A 27,199-nucleotide genomic window follows, 5' to 3' on the forward strand; every position below is an offset into this window, starting at 1 on the left:
CAACATGCACTCCACTCTCCAGCCTCCCTTCAAACCACTTACTTATTCATCACAGACTCAGCGAGGAAGCTGCTTAGCTGACACACACCAGATTCTTATAAAGGGAAGGAGACAGACAGACAGAAGTAATGGGGGACACTGTCAGGATGGATTCAGTTTAGCCGGGAGTCAAAGTAGCGGACAAATTTGGCTAAAGCACCGCCAGTGAATGAGAGGAGAGGGAAAAAAAAGAAGAAGGGAGGGAAGCATTTTCACTTTCATTAGCCAGCCTGTCCCTTTGGGCTTAAACACATAGAGCTCAGTGCATGAACTGCCCCCTAACACACACGCATACTCTCATACACACCCTCACTGTTTCTCAGCCTCCTTTATCCTCCTTTCCCTGGCACTCTTTCACTTCTCTTTCATCCCGCTTCTCTCATCTTCCTCTCCATCCTCTCTTCTCGGTTTATCTCCTTCTGCCCACTCTGTCTCTCCATCCATCCCTCGCTCTCTCCTCTCCTCAGTGCGCATCACCTCCTTTTCTCTCCTCCTCCTCCTCCTCCTCCTTCTTTGCGGTTTGCAGCCAATCGCTGCAGAGGGAGGTGTGGTTTCGCGACAGGAGGATGGACGGAGCTGGCTGAGGAGAGAGAGAGAGAAGAGAGGAGAGGAGAGCGCTGGTGAAAAGAGACGCTTTCCTCTGAGCTACTTGGAGCAACAACGCCGGGCTTTGACACTGAGTGATGAGCGGAGAGACTCAGCAGAGCGGGAATAAAAACGCGGAATAAAACACACACACGCAGGAGGAGAGGAGGAGGGGAGGAGGCTGCTCGGGTTGTGGATACCTGCGCGTCTCCGCTCCGGCCGCAGGTGCGCTACAGTCCCCCTGAAGGGAGAGTTTTCTGCTCCGGAGAGGAGAAGACAACTGCCTGGGATTATTTCTGCTTTTCTCGCCTGGTCTCATCTGTTTTTACACACACTGAGAGCAAACTTTCTTTGCTTTTGCAGCCACATTTTCAACTCCAGATCTGAATTGGGAGCTTTTTAAATTCCCTCAGACTGTTTCTAAACGCGGATTACTCTCAATCAGAAAGGAGAATCCCTCCGAACTCCAAACTTGCGTCTTCTGACGCGTAACGGAGTCTTTCCATCCATCTATCCATCCAACCATTGGTGTGTTTTTCTTTTAATGTGCTGATGAAGAGGACAATGTCTGGATTATTACAGCTCAACATACCCCGGGGAAGAGGGGAAGAGTGAGGGGAAGCAGAAAAGGAAAGGAGGAGGGTAAAGAGAAGAGTCGGTGGCGTTTGGCTGCCGTCCACTAGTTTCGTTTGCGCCTTTGCCGCTCTCCACCTCTTTTTACTGGATACACGGACACGCATCAAGAGAGACGCACGGGGGAGGACCTGCGTACACACCCTGGGTGAGTTTGAACAAACAAACCGGGGGATAAGCTATGAGACTATCGGCTCTGTGCGTTTTCAGTGCCAGGCGCATTTTTTACGCACAAGAACAAACAGTAAATGCGGGTTCAGGACGGTCAGTTTGCAGTGTGACAGTCATGACGCATGATCGATCAGCAGAGAGGGTGAGGAAGGAGGGAGAGCTGAGAGTCTGGATGGAGGTGAAGCAGACTAGAGGCAGTAGGAATGTGCTCCTTAGCGCAAAAAATGGATGTTGTGCAAGGATTGTTCACAAGCAAATAAATATAAGAGGTCAAATGTGGGCATTAAGGCGTCATTCACCAATTGCATACAGTTTGTGTGCATATCATTTGTGTAAATGTGTGTGTAGATGCTGTAGTGCAGCCCTACAGTGTGAGCATGCTGACCAAATGTGTGTGTTTTGGTGAGTGTGTGTGCGTGATATTTTTCTGTATTTGCATACTATAACTTTGCAACATGTTGCATTTTCCTCTTACATGTGTGTCAGGATATGTGTGAGAGAAACTGGAGTAGGGCTGCAATGATTAATCAATTATTCAATTAGTTACCAACTATTTTGGTAATCGGTTAACTGCTTTGAGTTCCTTTAAGGAAAATACCCTAAATTCTTTGATTCCAACTTCTTAAATTTGGGCTATAAATAAATTTAGGATTCTTTGGTTTATTTAGTTCTCTATACACTGAATATCTGTGGGTGGTGGACAAAACAAGACATTTGAGGACATTAGCTTGCAGTTTGGGAAACATTAATCAACATTTTTCACCATTTTCTGGACCAAACAGCTAATTCATTAATTGAGAAAATAATAATTGCAGCCCAAAACTAGAGCAGAATCTCACTTGTCCTTCAACCTCTGCTTTGCTTCATCTCACCAACATGTGTGTTTGAGTGATCCTGCTGTCCCTCCTAACCAATGAAAACCTTCCTGCATGCCTGCCTCTCTCCCCTCTTCTCATCTGTGTGTGTGTGTGTGTGTGTGTGTGTGTGTGAGAGAGAGTGTGAGAGAGAGATATTGTTGCTCCATCAGTCACCCTGAATGCCTGCTACGCACCGCGCAATTTCTCACAAATTCTCTCAACCATGTAAGCACAACATTTACCTGTCAGCTACTTTGTCGAGACCGCTATATGTGGCCGTAAGAAATCCTCGGAGAAGAGGGAGCTGCTGCCTCAGATTTATACTTAACACCCACTGCCACCGCCGCCTCAGAGCCAGAGAGGGAGAGAGGTCCTGTCAGACAGATCATGGAGGAGGTAGAAGCAGAGGAAAAGAGTCCAAATCCAACTCAAATACACCCACATCCACCTGGAGAGTACATCTGACAGCTCCCTACATCCTCACTGTATATATTTATATATATATATATATGTTTAAATGGAAGTGAAGCATGCTGACAGTGTGGGCATATGTGTCACGTACTGTAGCATAAAGAGAGGCTGCATGCATGCCACACACAGCTCTAATGACATGTTGTTTAATGACAGTGTGACGATGAAAGGAAATATTGAACATTTGAGCCGGTGATGAGTGCACGAGTGTCCATTATAGAATGTGTTCAGGTGGGAGTTTGACAAGGCAAGCTGTAAAATACACAACATGCATAATTCATATTGTAAGTTGTGTTTTGTTTCTGACGAAAGCCATATTTGCTAGATCAAACCTCCACTGTGCATGAGACTAGGGCTTGCCCATATGGCTGAAATCAATATCACAATATTAAAAAGGTACTTCACAGTGATTTAGTAGTACATTTCCATAGTTGTGGGAATTGCGAGAGACATGTTAAAAAAAAAAAAAAAGATTAAAATCAATCCAGAGGTCAAGATATCCTGACTTTTCTTCCCTTGCATGTGTCAAGCATGTTGGATCCTGCATTTCCCCACAGTAACCAACAGCCTCTTTGTGTTTGACCCTAAATGACCTCATGCCCTGCAGTGTCTAACACAGACTTGCTGGTAAAAATGTGTAGTGCACAAACCTAAAACCTTAAACCAGAGCCGGATTGATTTTATCAGATTTGAAAAAAGTCCGTCATGGATCACGTAAGACATACCTAAATGTGGCAAATACAGACAGTGTTACCAGTAAAATAATCATAATTGTTCTTACTATGTATATTTGTTTATCTATAAATCTACTTATAAAATAAGGTCTCAAAATTAGGAGAAAAATATAACTTTTCTCTGCTCGGAAACACTGGAGGCGTATCCACTCTGCTATCTCGCTGTCAAACACCACTACGACCTGAAAGCAACCTGAAACATGGACGCTCCGTCCACACGTTTGAGCCACCAGAGCCAGAGGACGGTGACAGGATGGTATTTTTTTCCCTCTGTCTGGGGTTGTTGGAACTGAAGTGAGCTGAAGTGAACTGCTGGTCTGATTTGGACTGAGAGAGTCGCTGATGATACATTTGTAACTGACCGTTCTCAGTATTTCCATGTTTTCAGCAACTATTTTCTATGCGAAATGGTTACAGAAGACAAACTCTTTTACTCTTTTACTTTGAGGGTGATTGTAACTGATTATAGTAATAATAACAGTTGTGCAAGACTGTGAAACCCTGGTATTTTCTGAGATGGTTATGTACCATGAAAATCTAATAGTGTTACAACCCTGCTATGGATTACATTCAAGAAAACAGTTAGATATATGCACATATAAAACAAAAACACAGCTGTAAGGTCAGTCTTTAGGAGTTTTCTCACAGGAGCCCTGGAAAATGTGTGGAGAATCAGATCAGGACATCATCTGGAAATGCACTTGCAGCACATAGCAAGAGATTTGCTGATCTTGATTTACTTGTTTAAAGTTTTTAAATTACAGTTCCTTCCATATTCTCAGATGAGATTATAGCTCCTGAACTTCATCAGACTGAACAGGCGATGCTTCAACCTGCCATCTTTATCCGTGACTGTCAGTCATTTAGCAGCTGGATGTAAGTTGATTGGCTGTGTAAACCTGCTCTGTATGATCAAACCAGAAACCTACAGAGATCAGCATTAGCTAGTGTGCTAAGTGTTAACATCACAGCAACTGCTGCAGTATGCAGGATGCACGTGTGTTTGGGAGGTAGCTCACCAGCTGGCTAGCTTTGGCTCGATTGGCTTGGGGTTGACACATGTCCATCTTTGGTTTTAGACAGATTACAGTAATAACTTCTCCTGTTCCTCTGCGTGTGTGGAGCCCCGCCTTTGATAGAGCACACAGAGCAGAGGAGAGGAGAAGGCAGCTGTAAAGATTCACACTCAGCTGAAGTGAAACAAGTTCACATAAATTAGGTAAATAACATAAATCAAATATGTTGTTTCTCTCAGGGGTAGTGGGTCCAGTTGGGAGAGGCGAGTTTATTTTGAGTCAATCCTGAAATCACTATCCTGCTGCCTGCGATACTCAGTAAAGCACCCGTTGTGTATTAATCCATTGCTGAAAATAGTCCCTGACAAATGCCCCATTTCTTCATGTTGAGTAATGTTTGATTAGTTTTGATTGGTCTTTGATTGATTTTGTTGTCAGTAAGAAACAGATAATACTGTTTTTTTTATATAGTGAAGTTTATTTTAAAGTATATTTTTAAAAAGGGGCTACAGTATAATATGACACCAAGCTGGACAATAAAAACAAAGAGAACTACTGTGCATAATTCCAGATTGGAGAGAATGTATTGAAGCACGATCAGCCACCTTTTAGCCATGAAAAACATCCACATAAATAATGACCTTTTTAAGATTTGCTGGAAAGGAACTGACAAAAATAGTTTCCAGGATTGGTTTATGTGAAAATCTTGTTTGAGCAAATGAATCCAAACCACTTTTTCATGATCCCCACCTCTTTCCAGCCTCTGTTTCCTCTCAACACAAATGTATCTCGGTGCACTTGCGTTACAGTAAGTCTGGCACGTTTATTAAATTATCGCCCATCCCTACATGAAACCACACGCAGCATTAGACAACATTCAAATGATTTATAATGTAGCTTTTGTTGTTGTTTGTTGTGTTGAATCAAAATCACAGAGCAGTCAGTTGTTTGGATGATACCCACAGCAGGTGGAATGAAACCTATAATTCTCCAGCAATGAAATAAGAGCAAAATTAAACCACTTCTCATTTTGCCTTGGACCCTGTGGAATCCATTTTAAAGGCCCCGGGTGGTCCCCGGCCTGTACTTTTGGAACTGTTAATAATAAAAGTACATTCCTCCAGTATGGATTAGTTTATATGTTTATAGCATCCCAGAGCTGAAATAAACGGGCCTCTGCAGACACATTTCATAGCTAACAACTCCAGATAAGACCTCTTAAACATGTCAGCTTGATTATCCTCAGTGATGTAGTATAATTCTGTGGGTATTTCTGGCTTTTGGACTTTCACAGCATGGTGGCATGCACTGTAAAAATAAACTATTTGTTTTAATTTGGAAAAGTTGCTGTCTGAGCTGCCTTAAACTTTGAACCTGAAACTGAAAAGACAAGTTGAGGTAATTTTACAATGACAAGTTTCCTGAATGTTTTCTCACATTATAGAAAAGTTTTTGTTTAAGATATAAAGTTGAACCAACAACTCTTCAGTCACACTGATGAAAATTATAAACAAAGTTGATTCCCTTTCACATTTGCCAAGTTAGCTCACTGTAAAAACAAAAAAGTTGAGAAAACTCTAAATTTCGAGGCGTAGATTTTTGAGTTTTGAGTTCGAACTCTAACTCTTAAGTTTTGAAAAACTTTTACCAACTGCTATCATTTTGTTGAGATAATTTACTTTTCTTCTTTAGATAAAATAGAATCTTAGTTTTTGGAAATGCCTAAAAATTGGATTTGTATACGTTAACTCAATGAAGTTAAAGTGAATAATGTTTATTTGAGTCCTCGAAAATTAATTTGCTGAAAGAGAAAACTAAGTTTATCTAAAGAAGAAAAGTAAACTATTACAACAAAAGATTATAGGTCTGCAAAACTTAGTTTAGTTTATTTATTTCTATTTATTTATTTAGTCTCAGGATAGTTTTAAGTATTTAGTGCACACTGAGAAGTCTGCTAATCATATTTCTTCAGAAACTTCATTTATTGAGTTGAGCTGTACAGTACATTCATTCAACTCATTATTTCAAGTCAGAAGTTTAATTTAAAATAAATATACAAGTTTTATTTATTGAAGTTGTTTAAACTTAAGAATTCTAGTATTTATGGTCAGAACAGTTCAGAATTTATAAACAAAGAGAAAAGATGAGTTGATTCCACTTAAATCCTGTGTTTGTTTCTTTGTTTTTGTTTTTATGGTGTTTTTGTTTTGCTGTTGCCTTTTTCTTTACAAAACAAGGTTTCAGGTTCAACCAAATTCCCTTAAAACCAGAACTGAAAGGTGCAGAATTTCACTGAATCTACTGGAAGCAGCCGTGTGGCTCATGAAACACTTTCTCCATTCCCAAAAATACAGCTAGATATTGTACAGTGGTGAAAGCACATGCTGTGATAGAAAATTTAATATCCCTGTTTCAGTATTGTCCTCCCGTAGAAGAAAAATCCATTCGACCTCTCTTATTAGCTCTTATTTCTCCCACTTATTTTCCCTCACCAGCTCTCTTACGCTATCATCCAAGGTCGCATATTTTCTGGATATATGTCTCTGACCTTTTGCTCTACCTCATGAGCGTTCAACAAATCGGTGCCGGAGCCACTGTTGCTCTCATTGTGAGTCACTCTGCAGAAAAGTGCATCAGCTAAATGCGTGTATATAAATGTAAATGCGTGTACTCAGCGTGTACGCTCTTCAGAGATTGACTAGTGCATACGATACGGCTGTGCCCTTCAAACTGCAAGGACGCGGGGAGATATTGAAAATGCAGCCTTTTCAACGATTGATACATAATAGCAGGCTTTCAGATTTGCCACCCATCTCGTCTCTCAGCATTGTGAGCTGTCCTTTTCAAGATAACTGGTATACAGGTTTTTAAGGTTCAAGTCAGGCTGTGGAACCATCTCAGTGTAATTGAAGTTATTCATAAATATACAATGATTGCTCCCTGAATGGTGTGTATGGGTGGCTATACTGTGAGACTGTCACCCAGGAGTGCTTAACAATGGGGTTTATTTTTCAGGGTTAGGGTCGAGAAAATATCCATCTCATCGGTAACTGCTGAATAACTTTGCTTTGGACATTTTGCGACTCAGATTTCTGATAGATTTAAAGGTCTGTCGTGTAAGATTCATGAGGATTTATCAGCAGACTATGGCTGAGATGGATTATAAGAATCATAAGCATGTTTTCCACCCGAAAATAATTGTTGTGTTTTGTGGCCTCTCTAGATTCTTCTGCACACTTGGAAGGGGAGAGTGAGGTGAGTTGTTGCAATCTGGAACCCACAGCCTCTTTAAGGTGCTGAAAGAATCAATTAATATCATTGATTTCTAGTTTAACAAATTGTTAAACATTTTGGTATATGATCGATAGCACCCCAGTGTCTGTGTGCGCAAGATGGAACTACCCACAGTAGCTGGTTAGCCTAGCTTAGCATAAAGACAATACAAGGGACCACATATTGTCGTGCAGATAAAAACAAACTGCCTATCAAGTGCAGAGGTGAGCATTAGTGATGCTGATTGGTGGATTTCTTACCTTTTGACAGAACACTTTGTGTTAAAGTAAGTTCACCGACATGACATTGATCTCATCTCACTCTTGGAAAGGAAACATGTCAGACTTTTCCTTTAAAATCTACAAAATGAGGATTAGCTACTTTTCTCTCCTTATATTATTATGTAATCTAACCTCCTTGTATTGTAGTCTTGCCTGTATTCCATAATGTGTTGTTCATTTAATATTTAATGCATGGGGGTCCATGCAAGAATGGTATCATTATGAACAGTTAACTGAACTTCTGCAATAAAAATGGTGCCTTAATTGGTATTTTTGCTTACTGTGATGACATTTCTAGGAGCATCTTCAGATGCTTCAGGTTCCTAAAGTCTGTACAGCCTAAAATAAGATTATACAAGTCCGAAAAATATCAAATGTGGCCAAAATATGGCCAAGCGCGATATCCAAACCGCAGAACCAGAACCTAATTGCAAGTTTTTGCCCTGGCTTAAATATCTTGGTCCGTAGATGTAACAAAACATGTTTGTTTGGAACAGACCCTATGTAATGTCACACAATTTATAGTTTTTCCGGTATAAATGAAAGTTTGAATGCAATTATGATCATTCCTACAAATTGTTTTGCATGTTGCAATCACAATTTTAATCAGTATTATTGCAATCTGACTTTTTTTCCCCATATCGTGCAGCCCTACAATAAACCAGAATAATTGATGAAAGTTTTTAAATTGTTTCATGATTAAAAACATACTTTTTTCCATCAAATTTTTCTAAGTAAACATGCCAGACATATTGATCCAAAAGATTTCTAAATGTAGAAACATGAAGGAAATCTCTCTTAACACTCCATAAGTTATTTGAACTGTGTATATTTTTAAGTTTTTGAGCAGATTGCATGGTTGTGTTGATAGGTTATCTCAAAACTTCTGTCTCAAACCTATTTCTGTCATTGTCTCTGACATGAACTATTGACCTACATCTCATTTTGTAATGCATGTAAACGTAATCACGTCATCACGAGTGTGTAACATGCTGATCAGAATATAGAAAGAAGCCTTAGCTTTCTGCTGCAGACAAAGAATTCTTGAGGTACTGTAGTTTTTTATTTTAGATCGATTTAAACAGGAGCATGCAAACAATGTCCTACGGCCAGTTCAGGGCTGCCTGCAGGAGGTCAGTTTTCTAAATCAGCCAAATGTTAATATGATGTAAGGGATCTTATCTTTTTAGCATTGTCATACAAATCATCCAGGTAGAATACATGGCAAAGAATACAACATTAAATAAGATGTCTCTCAACCTTTAAAGCAGCCTCCCCCCCAAGAGGAGGTTGAGTAGTAAAGTTGCACAAAACCATAATCCAAGTCATTTTTACACTGTAGAGACTCAAAGTTACCTTCCAAGTGTGAGCCTTTCAGTTTAAAGAAAATTAAAATTCAGTCATTATCTACTCACCCTCATGCCGACCGAAGGTTTGATTTAATTTTTTTAATCCACATTCATAGGAAACACGGCATTGCAGAATCTCTCGAACAATGTAAGTGAATGGTGACCAGACTTAAACATAAGAAAAACAACAGAATAAAAACACAAGATGCCTCCATACTGCTCATCTGGTATAATTCAGCTCTCCTAAAGCCCCGACATGTCAAGTTTACAAAAAATGTTATTTAGACCATGTTTTTAGCCTGGATCTTTACTGCAGATCCTTATCTTGGAGCCACGTTCATGTGCACATGCACACCGTCTGAACTGGGGGTGCGTGTTGTGACGGCGTTGAAACGGCCTGTTGGGACTAACAAAATAAACCTTAAATTGGAATGAGGGTGAATAGATAACGACTGAATTGAATTTTTGGGTGAACTATCCCTTTAATCTCGGGTACGCTGAGCTGAAACTAGGCGTAGTGAACCTGGCAAACATGAGAACAACCCTGCAGTAAATTCTACCTTCATGAAGGTTGTCCTGTTGAGTTTTGCTTGGCACTATCGTAACATTTATTTCAATGCTGCAAACGTTCACAGTTTTGTGAACCATGTAGGAAGGTTCACCTGACAGCCCACACATATCGACTGGCTCACATGATGTTTTTATGTACAGTATGTTGTATGTGGCGGTGAAAAATCTTTAAGCAATGTTCTCATCTCGGGCTGGAATAGGAAGGCGTTCCCGTGCAACGCGGGTCCTGGAGTAATTGATTATTGATTGACGGAGGTGCGGTATCATTGTATCTCTGTGCACTGATATGGTTTGTTGAAGACGTCGATGACAGAAGTGATGCGAGCCCACGCGCCTCTGAGATACGGGCTGAAGCGGGAGGCTGCATCTCCTCTTTGCTGTGTCGTGACTGAACCTGCTGCAGGTTCTGACACACGCTGACTGTACCCACACTGACGAAGTGGGCTGACTGTCATGTAGTACAAAAGCCTGTTGGATTATAGGTTTCAGACATGCACGCCAATATAAAAATATATCTAACTGCACCACAAATTAATGAACCCGTCTTTCCTCAAGAGGCTTTATTGTCATATACATATAATTATGCTTCTGTCATATTGAAAAGACTTTTTTGATAAAGTATGCAGGGTTTTTTTTCCGTGGCACTACACTGTAAATATAAACTATTTGCATCAATATCAAGTTTGTTTGCCTAGAAATGTTTATTTGTTTTGAATAATTACGATACGACCTGAACTTATTTTTCCAAATTCAGTCAACTTTAATTTTATGGCAGCTTGGACACTAAATTTTTCAAATTAAAACAGCTGTGCTTAAGAAAACATGTTCGGTAAGCTTAATATATTAAGTTCAATGCACAACTTTTCAGCCAGACGGACAAACATTACAAACAAATTTTGATTAAATTTTATATTTTCTCAATTTTGATTAACATGTTACAGATGATTTCGATAAACCATTCAAAGGATAAGTTCATCCAAATAACTTTTACACTGTAAATATAAATGATTTGTTTTATCCTTATTAAGTTAGCATCCAGGCTGCCTTAAAATAAAAGTTCAAATAAAAGTTGACTGAACTTGAAAAGAGAAGCGGGGGTCATTTTGTAAAGATCCAAAACAAATAAACATTTCTAGTAAAATACTTGATACTAATTTAGTTGTACTTTAGTTGTACACTGAAACTGCTCCCAATTAATTCACAAATTTTTTTGTGTAAGTGGGTAGGGATTAAATTTAATTAAATTAGAAATAAGAAGATAAAAAAAAAAAAAAACATTTTAAATTTCAAACAGTGCATGCTAGGAAGTCTGCTAATATATTGAAGCTTATTGTAATGAGTTCACTGAACTTTCTATATTGCATTGATTCAAACTCATCATTTCAAGTCAAAAGACTTAAATTTAGAGGAACTCATGTTTGATATTTGAAATGTGATGATATTTTTTCTGATGCTTGGTGTTTGGCTCAGCAAGAAAAAAGTTCCCCTTCAGTCTCCAGCTGACGCAGAAGACACCTGCTCAGCATTTTGTTTTTTTCCTATGAGACTCAGATTCATGTTGCCCGATTGGTTTAATTGTTGTTGTCTAGTTGGTTGCAATCTGAAACCTCACAGCTAGATGTCACTAAATCTTACCTGAAACAATTCATCAATACTTAAATGAGTCAGCTGACTAAAAACCCATTTGAAATCTCAAACAGTGCATGCTAATATGCTAATCATATTTCCTTAGAAACGTAATTTAATGAATTGATTGAACTTTGTACAGTACATTCATCCAATTAATTATTTCTTTTATTTTTTCAAGTTGGAAAAACTCAGTTCTATAAGTTCTGAGAATAAATACTAGACATTTTAAGTTTAATTTACTTAAATAAATAAATATCTAACAGTGTGATAGTTTTAGCAGCAACATCTGGATGATCCACAGACCTCATCCTAATTATTTTTTCGGTGAGCAGTGACTTTAAGCGTTTACTTACAATGATTAAAAAGTGTTTTGATATTTTTTTTTGGGTGGTCTGTTCGGTTCAGCAAGATAAGTTCCCTCTGAACCTCCAGCTGCTGCTTCATATTTCTGTCTGTGCAGCTCAGATCCATGAAGCCTAATTGGTGTGAATATGACGGACAGCGCCTTATCAGAGGCGACGCCGTCAGGTCTACATGGTTTCAGTCCTTGGAATGCATGAGTGAGCTGGTGGCTGAGCACTGATGCAGATCAACGCGCAGGAAAGCCCCTCGTGTGCAGAGGGACCTGATTTGAATTGAATTGATTTGAATTTGTGCCAGACTGTCAATTGACATGTGCCCGTTATGACAAAGTGGGGAAAAACATTGCTATTACACATTAATATTGCCTCTGAAGATAAGGGCGCCCTATTTAATTTTCCTCAAGTCGCCTGGCCCTGCAACTCAGGCATCATGTAATTGGTTTATTACATTCAGATATCTGATCATATACAGGCTGTGATATAATCTAATGGAATTCATTTTTGTTTTTATTATTTTGGGTCCAGTGTTGTGCCATGCCTGTGTTTGTCATTCTGCTGCAGTGCCAGATGTAACAACTGTTTGTCACCATGTCTAAAAGCTAACTCGGCTGTGCGTTAAAGAGTTTAGCCGTCGGTCTACGGAGCGAGAGCACACAGCTTTTCTCTCTCTACCCACTGAACTTTAAATTTGCACAATTTACAGATGGCATTGTTTTGATAAATACTGGAAAGGTGCGCTCTGGGGCTGCACAATTAAATGAAATATTATCAAAACAGAAATATGGAAAAATGTGAGACAAGACAGCATTATAATGAAATAATGTAGTGCTGCAGAGATGGCCTGACCCACACAGCTTGTTCTCCAGATATAAGAAAACATATGTTTGTTACACGCCCCAACAAATGTTATATCATTATTATTTTAATAGCAATATCTGTCAAATAATAGCAATCTGATTTTTTTTTTTTTTCATCATATCATGCAGCCCTTGTGTGCTCTTTGTAACAACTGTCTGGAGGAAATGTCTTCACGTGCCTGGCCACACCACTTGACATCATTTTATTGCTTTGTGTATCTGATTTACGCGTGAGCTCAGAAGCCTGTCACAACCAGAGACATATATATCTTAAGTTTTAGGCTGTTTGTTGTTTTAATTCAGGGTGGGGTGAGCAGCCACAGAACTGGAGCCCTGATCTGAGTGAATGCTAGACTTCTTTTGATGGCCAATATGGCTGTTAATGTTCCATAACTTAACATGCACAGAATTAAATCCTTCACTGCTCCTTTCAGTATAATGGATAGTGTCGTGTGGCCATTAGAGTCAGTGAATGTCATTCCTGCAAGTCACTGATTATTTCAGCTCTATGCGCAGCATGCAGCAAACTTCAATATTGAATTGAATTGTATTATTATTATTATTATTATTATTATTATCATTATTATCATTATTATCATTATTATTATTATTATTATTATTATTATAGTTAGCATTAAAAAGCAGCATATTAGTTGGGCAGTCAGACATCTGATATTATACATATCAGGTTACAACCTCATCTGATCAAAGGCTGCATTCACATGGATTCAGGCAGATGGTAGAGGGCAAACCGCACATCATTTTAGTGTCAAACCTAGACAGTAAAATTAGATGAGGCCAGAAGAAAATACTGGCAATGGTGACGGTAGACAGCATTACCATCTAAAGTTTAAGTATTTTAACTTTCTGCATGAAGCGGATGTGACACGGGTAAATGTCAGCGATCTGGACAATGAGAAGCAAATCATTGTTTTAAGTAGCTGTCTGCATTTTTTCAGACAAAAATGAAAAAAGAACAGCACTTGTTCTATCCATTGTTTATTATCCACGTTGAAGAAATGCATGACTCATTTCACATTTTTTAGATAATTTAACATTATTTTGGGGTTTGCAGAAGAATGTTAATAGAAAGCTACATTTTATGGATGCATTACTAGAATGATTATATAATATAGCTATGAAATAATCATTTTTACGTGGTTTATTCCATTCTTCGTTAGCAGTATGACATCACCATAGCAACATATTGTCCTGTTTGTTTGTTTTTGCCATCCTGCCATTCCATTGGACCGTTTGTCTGTTTTTCCAGTGCCATCCAAAAGGTGTTGTCCGTCCATTGTCTGCCTGAATCCACATGAATGCCGCATTTTGTTGTAATTCAGCAACAAAAACAGAAACACAAGTTTAAGACCATACACATATACAAAGAGGAAGGGAGAAAACAAGTGTTACTGTTGTATTTATAAAATAGCATTAACAAATTTTAGAAAGAGTAAAAACTGAGGAAAAATAGCAAATTTAATAATGCTGGGAGGGTTTTGCTGCCTTATGAAATGAGATCAGATTTAGCTGTCCTCCCCACACCCCAGTCATTTTCTCACTGACTTAAACAGCCTCCGATCTTCGGTTTTCAGTCTGTCCACCAGATGTTGGCACCTGACTGCAGGGACTTGCTCCAATTCAGCCACAGGAGCTTTAGTGAGGTCCAGCACTGATGTTGGTGATGTGGCCTGGCTCACAGATGGCTGTTTAAGAGTTTGGACTTTTGGTCGAAAAACACCTCTATTGCATAAATTTTCATACATTTATGGAGATTTCTGTATGAGTGGCTAGATATAACCAGTGGTAAGAAACAAGGTATGTTTTTTGTAATTTGGTTTGGTCATTTTACAGAGACAGTTCTCTCCTGAATAAAAAATACCGATTTTTCCCCTGTTCTGTAGTCCCATCTAGATTTTTTTGGTGTGACTTGCAGAGTTTTGGAGATATCGGCCGTAGAGATGTCTGCCTTCTCTCCAGTATAATAGGACCAGATGGCACACGGCTTGTGGTGCTCAAAGAGCCAAAAAAATACATTTGAAAACCTCCACAGCTACGTCTTTTGCCAAAAATCATGACCTGGTTACTCAAGATAATCCACAGACCTTGTTGTGGGCAGTTTCATGTAGGATCAACTTTCTTTCTGGACTAGAATCTACCGGAACTAATTTAGAATCTACGGGAACTAGTTTCTCTTCTATTAGAAAGAAAGTACTCTGCCTTTAAAGTACTATATCAGCACTGGAAAAGATACAAATCTTTGTCTCCTGCTCAATATAGAAAAAAAAACTTTTTGAACTTCAGTAAAAAACACTCGCTCTGGCTGTAGAACATACGTGGTGTGTCGGATCCTACAGATAAAAAATACAAAGCTATTTGCACACGTATGGAAGCTGTGTATCAATATGCGAGAGCTGCAAGGATTCATCTATTATTAAGCCATTATTAAATTAATCACCAACTATTTCGATAATCAATTAATCGGTTTGAGTAATTTTGTTAGAAAAAAAAGTATTATTTAAGGTAGAGTCCATAGGATTTGTCCGAGCTGTTTGTAATCGCATCAGGATGCAAAACGCCAACATTTATATGAAGTAAAATAGAAATAAGAAAATACAGGCTGAGGGCAGGGTCACTGTAGATATAGCCACCACCACACACTTATACCAAGTCTATATGTTGTTATTTTATGAAAATATTGCAGATTATACCTTAAAAGTCCATGTTTTCTGGTTTCTTTACTTCTATATGATAGCAAGCTTAATATCTTTTGGTTGTGGGCAAAACCAGACATTTGTGGACTTGGGCTTTGGGAAACACTGACGAACATTTGCCACAATTTTCTGACATTTTACAGGCGATTAATCGATTAATCAAGAAAATAAACAACCGATTAATCAACTATGAAAATAATCATTAGTTGCAGCCCTACAATACATGGTGAAAAAATGAAAAGCTCCCCGAGACCAAGTTGGCATCATGAAATTGCTCGATTTGGTTAGAAATAAACTAAACACTGTAAATGTAGGCTACATGTGTTTTTCAGTAGCGGTGACCTATAAATTAGTGCTGCCAGCAGCTACTACACTGAGCTCTCTGAACTTCTTATCCAAAAGATTGAAATTTTTCTTTATCTCTCTTGTTTTTGTGCCAGTCATTAGAAACAGCACCTCTGGGAAAAAAGAAGAAGAAAAAAAAAAAAAAAAACTAAAGATGAAACAATAGCCCTAACCACCGCCACCGCCGTCGCCACAACAGCTGCTCCAATCTGCAGCGCCGACACGCCTCCTCTCGTCGCAAACCTTGGAGACGTGCCTGGCTTCGCAGGCTTGTTTAAGGCAAAACAGGGGAGCGCAGGGGAGGGAGGGACATGAAAGGCGGTTAAACTCTCTCCGTCTCCCTCCTCTCTGGCCCTTCTCCCCTTCTCTTTGTACATCAAAGTGCTTGTCTGTTCTTAAGGAGAAGCCACTGCAGCTGTAGTGGGAGGGGATGAGGGGAACGGGCCTGAGTGAGCAGTGTGAACGCTCCATTGTTTCTCGTATGTACATTAATCCTGAGCCGGGCTCCGACGTGGACCGTAGTGGTCCAAAGCCTTGCTGACATTTCAATCCACACAGCGGGCGGATGAGAATGATGGGACGTTTGTGTGTCTGTGTGTGTGTTGTGCAAGTGGGTGGGGTGTCTTTAATACCCTTTTTTACTACTGCACAGAAAAAAAAAAACACCGCTTTCTTTTTTATTTAATCCACTGAGGATTTTTTTTTAAGCCGCTTCCAAATATTCTTATGGACTAAGCTGTTGAGTTGTGTGGAAAAATGTCTGTCTCATTAATGAGTTTCGCTTTAGAAAATCAGTTGAGGGATTGGTCCGTCTTTCTCTGGAAGGGCTGAAGGAATCGTTTTGCAGACTCTTCAGACTTTCAGGAAGGTCAAGCACAAAATGACGACTTCGTCTTTGTAGTTCTAGTTCTGTACTAAACACTGGACTCTGGTGTTAGATCCTTCTGTGACATGTTTAGCTTCTCCAAGTGCCTACAGCAAAAGTTTGATTTGTACATCATCATGTCTTTAAATTAGAGTGGGTTTAATGAAGATCAACATATATATTTTTTACATTTAAACAATCTTCATCTTTTCCAGCTTTCTTGGCCCAACCTTGACCCCCATATCTGGATAAAATCCAGATCCACTTTAAACAAACTCAATGTAGACCACAGTCATGAGTTGGGAGTACGACACTGTATGACCAGGAAAAGAAAAACAGATCAGTATCAAGTTATAATGTTAAAGAAAGTTTAGTGTTAAAACAAAATGCTATTCATTTTATAACAAAATTATTTATTTTCACGTCAGTACAACACACAAACTTATCACATTATAACAAGAAACTTCTTCTTGTTGTACCATGAAATGTTTAATGCTATTATATGATATATTGTTATAACGTGATAACTTATATTGCTGAATAATATCACATTTTAATAAAATAAAAGTTATCTCATTATAATGTGAAATGTTTTGTGTTATAATAATATAAGATAGCAAATTATAAACTGAAATATTTCATATTATAAAATTATAAGTCAGCACATTGTTGAAGTGTTTAATATTATAACAATACAAGATATCACATTATAACCTGAAAATTTTAACATTGCGACAATTTAGTGCATTATAATGTGAAATGTTTCATGCTGTAAAAACATAAGTTTGCACATTATAGTTATTAGTTAGTTAGTTACATATAGTATAGCAAGTTATTGTATGATGATGTAAAATGTTTTGTGTTATAACTTACTTATTATGTTATTACATGAAACTTCATGTTATAATATAAATAGTTTTAATGTTATAACATAGGTCTGCATGTTGTAACAATGTTAAAATATGTTGTTATAATATGAAAATATATACATAATGTGCAAAAGTTATATGAAGTTATATTCAATAAACATTTCACATTGTAATTGGATACTGATCTGTTTTTTCTTCTGACATGTCAGCAATACACTTCTGTATGGGACACATGACGATCTTTACCATGGGATGATATTTAGTGTTAACCAAGATCATCTATAAAAAATTCTACTTACACTAGGTCATTGAGCAGGGCTGCTTTATAGCACTGTTGAATACACAATCTTCTGCATCATTGTGCAAGGACCTTGAAGCAAAAATATTCCTATGTGGTTATTGGTTATATAAAAGATTTCCCCAGTTTTCCATATGGCTAATCATCACAATAGATACCATATCACTTAACTCTGAGCCATGCATATGTACCTCTAGGCCTCTGCATCTAAGGGCCTGAGTATACATCAAGAAGGTGTTTGTCAGATCCACCTTTTCGACAGCAAGTTTCTGCACCTCGCAAACTGACATTTCAATCATCACGTCCAGTTACACAGTGACATTGTGCTTAGGTGTCCAGGCTCTCTTTTTGTCGTACTGACAATAAGTGACAAAGATAGCTGTGTGAAGAATACAAAGTGTAATAGTAAAAACTGTGCACTGTGAACCTCCTTTGTTTGATTCATGGAGTTCAGCCTCAGACACACAAAAGACGCACATTTTATGAGAGACAGGAGATGGGATGCAGTCAGATGGTGACTCTGGTGTAAAGGCATAAAGGTATAAAACACCTTTTCCTTTGGAAGTCATTCAGAAGTCATTCACTGTAGTCTGTTTGGAGCATGCTGAGACCTTTAGACAGACCTCAAAACAGACTGCATCTTTCCTGCTTTTCCCATGCCAGATGCTAAGCTCTGTGGGCTCCAGAGAGCGGTTGTAATGCACCTGAAGCTGTTTAACTGCCAAAAAATGCAACTTGAGATCAACTTGAGCTAAAAACTGGAGCTAAAAGCTGCTCTCTCAGGGGTGAGCTAAATGCTACCGCAGTACATTACACCTTCTGTACCTTTTCTATTTTGCAATCCAGCCCTGCAGTTCCTGGCTGCATTCACACTTGGATTTTTAGATATCAGATAGCAATCTGATCCATCCAAGATGAAATGGGGTATCTATGCACAACACTTATTAAAAATCCAAACTACAGCACTTCCTTTCTGATTGTTAAACAAATTATCATGCATGGCTTTTGTTGAAGGCACCAGTATGCTCAAAATAAACGAAATTGTACAATGTGTCATCCTGGAAGCAACAGTGTTGATAGATGTTCGGAGTGGTCACCCTGGAGGATGGGCCAAACTTGTGGAGGAGTGTAAGTGTAATACAAATACTGATGAATATAGTGATTCTCAAAACACGCTATTGTGGTTAATGTAAAGCTTCATGGCAGGGGTTCATTTTCTGTTGTGTTGTAACTGCAAGACAGTGGTGTTCTCTATCCTTACTATTCTTTTCATCTGATTTTATGCATATGGTAGTTTGTTCTTTGTACTGTTTTGCGAAAATTTAGACTAAAAAATGCAGCAATATATCACCTTGCAATATATAGAATTATAATCTCTGTGTCAGGATATGTATCATATTGCCAGATTCTTGCCAATACACAGCTCTAAACTTGTGTCACAATTTGGATGACTTTAGACTTGACAAATTCAAAAAAGACTTGTAAATCCACTTGGATGTTAATGACTCGTGACTTTGTTTGGATTTGAGTCTTTTGACTTGAAAATACTTGATACCTTCCCCCCCAAGACCAAAGATTAAAAGTGAGTCCACAAATTAATTAATTTCCTGAATCGACTAATGTTAATGCTGTGCATTCCCAACCAGTTGACTCTTAAGTCCCCATGTCCACTTTGTTTTAACCAGTCTGACAGCATCCAATCAAGTTGTAGGAGAGAGCCATGATAAACTAATGTATGAAAAAATGATACCAAAGGTAATTCTATTTGTTGACAAAAACTGTGCAGTGATCTGCTAAAAAAATTGCAGCATGCAAAACACGTGGGTGGAAAATTTCAGTTGCACAAAGGACAGTAAGTCGACGCTCTGTTGTTGAAATGGCTTTACATTTGGTGAAGAGCGTGTGATGACTTGTTTAGGACCTGAAATTTTAGGACTTGACTTTGGACTTGACTCAGAAATTGCCTACACTTTAGACTTGAGTACAAGGTTTAGGGTGACTTGGAGACGGGATCAATAACTTGATAACAATATTTGTCTTTTACAGGTTCCACAGCAACATCTTTTAGCCATCTTTTCAATTTAGACAAGTCTAGCACATCCGAACACAGGAAACAGGAAAGGAGAAGGTTGACAAGGTTCTGCCGGGTACTGCACAGAGAAAAAAGGGTCAGGGCCAATTGTTTTGCACTCAAAAATGTAACAGAAATGGTAGTTTCAAAAATAAATAGAGAGCTTAAAAGAAAAGTTCAGAATAGAGATCCTGCATCTGACAATTTAGTAACTCCAAAGGAGTTTTAGATGCAGTTTGATGTAGCATTTCAAGCATACTGATGCCTTAGGGCATCCTAACGATACCTCCCAGAGATCAAACACAAACATCTTTTTCTCGTCTTTTCTTTTGTTGAAACTTTCTGTAGGTGGCGCTCTTTTACACCACCCAATTCTTCTACTCATGCCCAACAAATAAATTATTGATGCCAGGCAGGAAACACATCACATTCTCTGGGAATTACGGTTTTCTGCACAAAAAGACATGCAATGAAATACAGCCATGTTTACTAAAGCAAAAGCCCTCAAGGATCCCATTACCGTTTCGCTGTATCTGTCAGTGATAAGAAAAATCCCAAAATGGACCCGCATTTGCATAAAAATGTAGTGCATTGTTACTTTAAATTCATGTATAAGTGATGTTGAGTCTAAAACTTGTCATCCAGGTCCCCGTCAGACGCTGGAAGAAGGAACATTAAGGAACACCAAACTCTCTCAGCGCTCAGGCGGTACATTATTCATGACTTATCCTGCACTACATTGTCTGATGACTGCATGTGATTCTCTTTCTCTCACCTTCGCCTCTTCCGGCTCTCCTCCACTTCCCCGTAATGATTAGGAAAGACGTTTAGTGGCAGGAAATACAATGATTATAAGTTGCGGCATTGATCCGCGTATTGAGCTATATCACCCCGATTCATTGGTTCTGACATCCAAACTCCCGCCATTGATTTTTTTTTTTTTTACTGTTGCTGTTGGAGGAGACTTTAACCACCGCCGCCCCCACCCATTCTTCCTCTCACACACACATACACACAACCTGCCTTAAGCCAAACAGGTTATGCTGCAGAAATGTAGCAATTGTACTTTCCTGACCCACTTTATCTGCATTCATGTGCTCAGTGCTTGCGCAAGCATTCAGCGAGGCCCTCTTTGGTACGGGAGAGAGTTTCGATGGGTAGAGGAGGGAGCGTAGTGAGGGATGGAGGAAGTGAGAGTATGGTCACATACTTTATATTCATGCTGTTTTACATCATGCATGGAGGGCAGGGAATTTGCCAACCGTGCGAAGGAAAAAATCAAGTCGAACAGCTTGCCTCACCTTGTCTCTCACATCAGTAAGATGCTCGTCGGCCTCTGGAATACATTTTACAGCCCAGGCGTCGGCCCTATTCCCTCAGATGGAGTGGGCTGCCTCAAAGTGGAATGAAGTGGAACGACCGGGTGTGGTTATTAAGAACATATCAGGCAGCTGCATCAGCCCGACAGACCCGGCTGAGAACATCTGGGAAGACGTGATAATAGTCCCCGTAGCTCCCACGGGAAGAACGGGTCACTGTGGTTACATATATGAGATGGTGCAGAAGCAAAGTGAATATGAATGACATCTCATATTGGTTTCAGGTCGCTGACAGGTGCCAACACGAGGCAGTAGAAAGGTAAAAAAGCAGCTAAGAATCCATTTTTTGTTGGTGGAGAACAAAATCAGAGCTAAAAGGAGAGCAAATGTGTAACTGAAATTATTCAGGTGATTAAAAACCTGACTACAATTGAAAGTTAAAGGAGAAATCTGGAATATTTATTGCAATAAATCATAAAATGACCGTGATGTGTCATTAGAGACCAAGGAAACATTTGAGATTTTCATTCTAGATTAGAATAACTCTTGTCCATTTCACATTAATCAGAGTTCATATTTATGCAGAGTGAGTGTTTATGAGTATTAAGAAATCATTAATCTTGTAGAAGGAGTAGATATTTATGACTATTGAATCAAGAAAAATGTTAATGGAGTTCAGCAGCCAGTGAGACAGGCAGCCACTTTACTCAAAGTGTGTGTTATTTCAGAGAAGTGTGCTTTTGTTTTCGGGATAACAGGCTGAACTTTATATTGACAGACAAATGACACTTATAAACAGCTGATCAACTTACAGTGGAGGACTTCTTGTTGCTTGTTATTGTCAATTTAAAGTGATACCTGTCTCTGCTGTGTCTGGGGAGGAGGGGGCAGAGGGAAACTAATCTTTTCAACCATAGATCGTATATTAAACTGGATAGCAACCTATTTAATATACAGTCTTTGGTTTCCAACTTGCTATTTGGACTGCTGTGCTAATTTCTGCACACTCAATGACCAAATATTGGTCCTTCAGTGTTGCTCTGAGGTCTAAATAGGCCTTCTTTGTCTAACGTGTTAGCCATAATAACTTGAAGGGAACAGAAGTGCTGTTTCACAAGTTGTAGCTCAGCGGATCTGCCATTGAACATGTCTTTCATCTGCCTTTTTAAAAAGGGAAACATGTCCTTGAGGTTTGCTATCCATATTGTAAATTAAAAGAAGAATTTTAAAAGTCCCCCTCCAGACATAATGCTGCTATGATTAATATTTTGTTCAACATGGTTTCCCCCACATATAAAGTGTAAAAAATATATGGAAAGGAAGTAGAAGCACATCTATGTTTCTACTAAAACTAAACTGGTTCAGAACCTGAAAAAATAGCAGCTTTTCCTTAAGATCCAAAGTGTTTGTGTCATATTCTACAGGTTGTTGTGCATTGTGCAGCGTCCTCTGTTGATGGCAGCCTTGATTGCAATTGTTCTACTCAAAACTGGTGGAAATGTGAGCTGGCTCACTATGTGGCACCAGAATTTTGAACGGAACTGCTTCAAGAGCCAGAAAAGAAAAGGAGAGAAGAAGAAAAGAAAAGGGCCTATTTGCTGAGAGATTTTGGAGCCGTGTCATGAGCCAGAGAGGACCCACATGCAGGATCACAGGGCAGAGGCAGGAGTAAAGCAAAAACTGAGATTTTCAGGCAGAACAAAGGTCAAAACCAAAGATCAAGATAATCAGGTAAAGGTTCAAAACAGGTAAGCAGACAGGGGCACAAACTACAATCTGGCAAACATCAAAGGCAAACTGACTGGTACAAGTACTGAAGGGTAAATGAGCAGACAAGCAACAGGTGTGCGGCAGACTGAGCAGGCTGGCCTCTGATAGGCTGACAGTCAATACAGGGGGAGTGCCAACGGGTGTGGACGGAGTGCTGGCGGGAAAAGCTTGGCAGGTGCTGACTGGAGAATGAGCAGGAGGAGGAGCAGCAGGAGGGTGGGGTTAAGAGGAGGAAGAAGCTCCAGCAGAGTCCATGACAATCTGGCCTCGTACCCTGTGCACCACTGCTGCTTGCACTACGACTGACCAGCAGAAGAGCAGTGTGCAACAAGATGGTTAGCGTTAGAGGAAACAAAAGTGCACTGTTGTTAGCATCTTTCATTTGTTTATGTTGTTATTTAGTTTGTTAGCTTATAACTGGGAGTGTCTGACAAAGCTAATGCTGACTCTCACTCTTTGTACCGATTGCGCTGGACCTGGCAACCCTGGTGCAATATCAATCAATATTTTAATTGAAATTAAACACCCAAATCTGACTCAAGATCAGCATTTGCACACATTAACATGGGGCGTGCCACATGCACGCCCACATACGCACACACATGATGTGCAATGTTCAGACAGGGAGGAAAGAAAGTGAGAAAAGGGTAGAGAAAGCAAAAAGACACAACAACAGGTTAGGTTAGATTGTGCCTCAGTGAACAGGTCCACACACTCACAGCACTATATTTCATATTTATGGTAATATCCTGTATCTAATAACACAAGGCCAAATGAACTCTTTAGGGAAACTGCTTTTAATGCTGGCATACTAAACATCTACGGTATTAACTTGTGCAGTAGATAGTACAATATGTTTGGCAATGAAAGCTACTGGACTTTAAAAGCAGTGTATATGGTTTAACAGGGTCATATTTTCAGTTCTGATATCGAGCTGGTCTTTTGGCCAGTTTTGTCAGCCGTTTGGGCTGTTTTTGATCTGCCATTTGGCCGGTTTTCTCACACAGACCTGGCAACCCTGCCAGGAGGTTTTAGATTTCTCGTCCTGCTTTTGCATAGTAGACAGCGATTGACTTTTGAATTTCTTCCGTACCTAATGTAGCTTGCCCGAGGTGCATTTGAATTTCAGATTTTGGGGAAATGACAGATATCTCTGTCTTCAGAGGAATGGTGGAGATCTTTAAATCCTACCCTACTCTTAGACCCTTTTACTATACGACTCCAAATGAATGCTAATTTTACTCCACATCTCCATATTGTTAGTGCCATTTTTTCAGGGTTGTTATTATGTTCTTTTGCTCCTGGTGACAAAAAGAATCAGTGAAGGCAACTTCATTCTTTGGAAAGGCTTCATTCAACAGACATCATAGAATGTAACAAGTCTTCTCAGTGTCTTGTGGGCATTGTGGGTATTTGTGGCATTGTGTCATGTCGCCGCCCCTTTTTGGGTGAAGACAACCACTCAAATTTGACTAATGGACAGTACAAATTCTGAGCTCTTTGTCAGTTTAAACACATACAATATTAGGAGTTATTAGGAGCCCAAGTATTTTGACCAGTCGGGTGAACAATTATGTCATATCTTTGCTGATCGACGATCCACATCATTTATAGAAAAACTGAAAGAACTCAGGGTCTTCATGAAAGTGGCCAAACCTGACATACAGCTCCCTTACTGAATCGTCAGGTAATGTATTTCAGACATCTGTCACTTTGTATATCGTTAAGAGAAAAAACTTTTTTCATTTTTGCAGTGTGTCTTAAGTTTTGAAAAACTTTTACCAACTACTAATCTTTTGTTTAGATAATTTACATTTCTACATTTTCATTACATTTTCTAAATTAGATAAATGTATTTCAGAAATTGTGTGAGTGAGCTCATCAAAGTGAAAGGTTAACATTTTAATATTTCCAACTAAAACCATATAAATTTCAGACGCCCAAGGTACAATTTTTTTGAGTTTCTAAAACTCAAAGATTCAAGAATATCCAAAGAAGCAAAGTAGGTTATCTCAACTAAAGATTATAGATCAGAAAAGAGTTGGGCTCAAAAGTCAAAAAATTATTGCAGTTTCCTCATTATTATAAACTTTCTTCTTATTCTTCTTTTTTTTCAGTGCACTATATTTTAGTGTTTTGGTACTGTTGAACCAAACTCCATTCTAAAAAACAGCTGTTTTATGGTTGGGCCATATTTTTTCATTGTAAAACTGTAGTTCCATCTTCAGAAAGAGTCTTTTCTGATTAACTCTGATCTACAGATGCAATCAGCACACGTCATTTACTCTCTAACATCATTAACTAACCTATAGTTTTACCTGAGTTTGCCACTGACACTCATTCTGTCACAATATATTTTGATAAGTCAAAATCTATTTTATAGAAAAGTAAAGATTTACAATGATGTTCCACAATATTAGAATATTCAATTTGATTTGCATCACCATGATTTTATAAACATGAACAGCCGGGCCATTTAGATGCAAGATGAGTTTGTGCATAACACAGCAGAGCTTTTGTGCTCATTATAATCTCTGTTGAAAATTGAATATCAGGAATAGTTTATCAACCTTCCTTTTGTTGATACAGGCGATTGTGGGACTTAACTAACTGAAAATCTTCCAAGTGAAAGGAAGGAAATGAGTTCCAAATAACCGTGCCTCTAATAATGCTAATTTATTCGTTGAAGAGGCATTTTTCTTCTTTTATTGGCTTGATTTCAGCGAAGTTGAGACTCCAAATTTGTCTGGCTCCGTTTGCATGCCTGATTACATATTTAATTCATGAGACGACATTCCAAAATGCAGGCTAATAAAGCCCCCCTCTGCCTCCTGCGTTTTGGCTGACTAGCCCATCGTGCGCTTTTGAACTTACTCATGCGTGTGGCTTTGGGAGAGCGCTCATGCGAATCTGACTTCACATTTGACAAAACCAAAGTCTAACACATGGATTTTCATGCCGTGGGATGAATATTGTGAAACTTAAATGCTTGGAAGGAAGATGCGTGTGTTTTTTCTTGTGCGTGTGTGTGTGTGTGTGTGTGCGCATGTGCCCTCTTTAAAGGGTGAAATAAGTAAGAGGCTTTTGATCTCAATCGATATTTATGAATAATAAAGCAGTTAAGGGAAGAAACACAGGCTGATTCTGATCTGTGCAGCTGAAAAGCAGCTTAGAGCAGCTTCAGATCAAGAGCACCGTTAATGGCAGGATGGTGAATATAAAAAAAAGTGCAGTGTGTTATAGTACAGTATAGAACACATGAGACTGTTTACAGCATTCAAAATATACAGAGCCATATGGCAAACTTAAAATATTCAGTTCTGCATTCAGATCTGCAGATTGAAAAAGAAACTTTTGCCCTGAGTTTTGACTCTCAGGTGACATACACCTAATTTGTGTAAATTCTGAGCATTTACTCCAAAAATAAACTGGTTAGGAACCTTGGTGCCTACCTGCAAACAAAAAAAAATATCAGTTTTTACTTGGGAACCACAGTAGGAGTGTTATATGTTCTTCATGTTGTTGGGCACTGTGCAGCGCCCTCTGTTGATGACATTCTTGATTACAATGGTCCTGCTCAAAATTAGTGGAAACGCGAGCTGGTTCACTCAAGGTTCCAAGAATCTTGAACGGAGCCGGTTCAGGAACCAGAACTTATTTGGTGGAAAAGGGCCCATAGAGGTGTTCATAACCCTGTGGTGAGTGGAACTTATTGTGGCTGTAAAATGTGTGATATTAGGGTTGAATACTGTTCACATTTAAACCAATATGGTACCAGTGCCTACAGTAGAATTCGGTACCAGTACCCAACAGAACCTTATTCCTTACTCTCTCTGTAATAACAAAAATGTAATTTGAGTTGTAAAAAATAAGTCCAAACTTCATGTTACTTATTCAGAACATGCTGTTATTTAAATTGTTGGATACCATTCACATTCGGAGCAACACAGTACTGATACTGCTACCTGCATTTCGGTACCGAACAATAACTTTTTCGGTACTTAACTCTCTCTGTAGTAACAAAAATGCAATTTCATTTGTGAAAAATAAGTCCAAACTTCTTAATTGCAGTATATTTGTTTATTTTGAATATTTTGTTATTTATTGAAAGCATTTTACAC

The 27,199-nt window shown here is 38.9% G+C and overlaps 1 protein-coding gene across 1 annotated transcript in view; it reads left to right on the plus strand.

The window, feature by feature from the left end:
* Positions 1-657: 657 nt before the first annotated feature.
* Positions 658-27,199, plus strand: part of brinp2 (bone morphogenetic protein/retinoic acid inducible neural-specific 2) — a 345,188-nt gene continuing 318,646 nt past the window's right edge. The window contains exon 1 of the mRNA XM_084732412.1: positions 658-1,405. The gene's annotated coding sequence lies outside the window, so the exon portion shown is untranslated. The remainder of the gene's footprint in view (positions 1,406-27,199) is intronic.

The sequence above is a fragment of the Lutjanus erythropterus genome, chromosome 12, assembly GCF_056507025.1.
Source record: "Lutjanus erythropterus isolate fLutEry1 chromosome 12, fLutEry1.hap2, whole genome shotgun sequence".
Lineage (NCBI taxonomy): Eukaryota > Metazoa > Chordata > Actinopteri > Lutjaniformes > Lutjanidae > Lutjanus > Lutjanus erythropterus.